This window comes from Bidens hawaiensis, unplaced genomic scaffold, assembly GCF_021521415.1.
Source record: "Bidens hawaiensis isolate Kalapana, Puna unplaced genomic scaffold, B.hawaiensis_p1.1 tig00019820_1, whole genome shotgun sequence".
In the NCBI taxonomy this organism is placed as follows: Eukaryota; Viridiplantae; Streptophyta; class Magnoliopsida; order Asterales; family Asteraceae; genus Bidens; species Bidens hawaiensis.
Genome location: NW_027493016.1, coordinates 125,735 through 129,027, shown reverse-complemented (window position 1 = coordinate 129,027; position 3,293 = coordinate 125,735).

Below are 3,293 nucleotides of genomic sequence, written 5' to 3'. Positions count from 1 at the left end.
ATGTTTCCCATTTTATTAGCTTCCATGAATTGTATTTAAATGACATTTAGTGAATGAAAAGGCAGATAAGAAAAACGTTTCAAAGTTTTGTCTTCTCTCCATTATTTATTTGGAGTCTAACCCGCTTAAAGAGTCGTATCTTGGGAGATAGCCGATCTCGAATCCAGCTATTATCATTGTGCTTATTAAATAGAAACCAAATTTGATAGGTTAGTTCGTTGTGCAATACAAGACCAGCCTTGTAGCTAATGGATACAAGCAAAAGTAAGGTATATATTGTGAGGAAACGTTTTCTCTAATTGCAAAAATGACTACTGTACGTACTCACCCCAAGAATTGGTCACCAACCTTTTGAAGCTTTTCGGCTTCGGAAAGCTTAACGGTCTCAAACAAGCTACGTGTTTGGTTTGGGAAGTTTTATAGTGATCATTTTTCTTGATATTCTTTTTAGTAGTCGCTTCAACATTTTTTATCAGATGTAAAAGTACAAAACATATTCTCTTGTCTTTATATGTTGGGATTAAAAAATTATATTGATTGAATATTCTTAATGTCAAGTTCAAGATTTTACCAAGTACTAAACTCGAGTACCTATCTTAGGGTTAACACTTTAAGATATTGAAGATTTATCTAAGTATATGTTCCGATAAAATAAAATACACATGAGTAGTTGTAAAGAGTTGTTGAAGAGACTAAGTCCTTACTCCAAGTATACATTATTGTCTCAAGTAGTTATAGAGATCAAAAGAAAAGACTACGTGTAACTACCCGTGAACACACTACAAGAAATCTGAGATTTAGCAGCGACTACGGGCTTTAGTGACGCCACTTAACGATGTCGCCGCTAATGATGTCGTCGCAAAGAACTTGATCCATGTGACATAGCAATTTAATTACTTTTAACATCTAACGCCTGACACCCTTCTTGTTCAAATCCCTATCTTCACATCTTAAACTCCTTTATCTCCTTCATCCCTTCACCTACACCCTTAAAAAAATCCACAAACACTTGAAAGCCTCCTCCCACCTTTCGTTCACAATAATCAGAATAGCCCATATAGTGATACCACTTCCTTCGTCAACCTCCGATGAAGCTCGCCACCGTCGCCCGTCATCGAAAATTTCTGAAGCTCTGTCAACGTCCACCTCCTAGGCACCTGCAACCGGCCAACACCACGACGCACCTGCAACTCGTTGACCTATTCGGATCCGGCGGAGCTGCAACTCCTCGGCGACTTCAGCTCCGGTGGAACTGCAACTCGTCGGTAACGCCTGATCCGACGGACTTGCAACTCTAGTTTCTATCTTGTGTATTAGAACAGTTTGTTTGTTGAAATGTTGTGTAGTTTTTAGATCGATTTGTTTGTTGAAATATTGTACAGTTTTAGCATTTAATAAGAACTTAATTGTGTTTTTATTCCATGTTGGTTCAAAAGTTTGTGCATATTGTTCGACTGTTTGTGTGTTTTTTGCTTAAGAAAATCTGTAAGTCAAAGTTTTCCGGTGAAATCTTCAGCATAGGAATTAGTGGCGACTGTTTCTGGCAATAGCGGCGACGGTTTGGGCAACAGCGGCGAGGAAATAGTGGCAACCTAATAGTGGTGAAACGTCGCCGCTATTGCCATTAGCGGCGACAAAGTGTGGATATAGCGGCGACATTTGAGACAAAATGTCGCCGCTAAAACCCAGTGACACCTTGCTCATGAGTACTGCCACACGCCCGACTCCATGGGCCTATGTGTGTGACCAACACTGATACATGTTTTGTAAGTATATCAGAGTTTAAGATTGTAAAGATGAAGTCTTTGATTAAAATATTATTATATTCAAAATCTCGGGATTTAACCACCCGAATTGATTACAAAAGAGTTTAACTTGTAAAACTATAATTTACATCATTTATATTATACAAAATTCATCCAAGCCATCAGATTGTATAACGGCTATCCATCATCTCCAATCACCTATTCCGGATTACCTATAAAACAATTTATAAAATATGTCACCAAAACATGTTGATGAACATGCTGACTTTAAAACATCTATGAAAACATTTAGTTCATACTCGAAACAAACAGCGGCCCTCTAAACCGGAGTACCAATCATATCACATAGTCCAACCCTTACATCCCTACAGGTTGGCTCAATGAGACGGAGGCATAGTACTAAGTGTGATGGGGTATGCCTACCCTCTGCCTACATAGTAAGGATCCAAACACATGTATAACTAGCCTGATGGCAGCAGATACTAAAGTTTTATGGATCTGTAATCCCATGCAAACTTTTGTGTAAACAACTCATTTAAAGAGTTTGTAATGTATATGCGTATTCACCTTTGATATGATCAACGCTTTCACTAATTTATGCATTAAGTTATCCCAGAACTATAGTACAAGAATAACACTTATATAAATATCTAGACCAAAAGATTTAACTTAAGGCATTGAGTATGTTTTATAGTTCAAACCTTGATAAATCATTTTGACTTAGTAAAACATTTAAACCTTTAGTCTCATTTGTTTATTTACTAAGTTTATTCACGAAGAAATGTCTATTTGACTATACCCTTTGTATGTAATCTTTGGTTTTCTTCATTATGAAGAAATGTATATAAACCTTTATTATAAAAAGTAAAAATATATTTAACCTTTTCAAGGTTTTCAGATCAGGCCCTCAAATTATGGTCTAAGTTATTTCTTAATTAAAGTTAGACAGAACGCTTATCTTGATACGGGTATTTTGATGAAATGGCTAGGTTTTGATCGGGCAACACTTCTACTAGTTATCGGGCTTTCAGAACATACCCGAGAAACTAGGCTTGTCGGATCGTTGGGACTTGGCACATAACTGAAGTAAAATGTGTGTGTTTATGGTGTATTTTAGGATGCTGTTACAAAATGCCTTGGCTCCCTTTTTTATTTTTATAGTAAAAGTTTTGGACCCAACGTGTATCACGAAGTCCCTTTCCGGTGGCCTTTACGTAGCGCGATGACTCAGCTCATTCAAGAGATGCCACGTGGTGACACATGGCACGTGGCTTGTCACAATGTGCCACATGATTCTACACGTTTCCCGATTACTTAACCTAATCATCGTGTATCGCGATGACTTGAGGGTTATGGTCGTCATGTTGCATGATATCGCCCAATGTTTCATTGATTTCCGCTCAATGTTTCATGAATTCTTATTCTTGATCTCAATGTTTCATCTATTTTGAATCCAGTGAGTTACTTTGTTTTATCTATTTACTTTGTCGACTTTATACATGTTTATATTTTATTTTATATGACTTT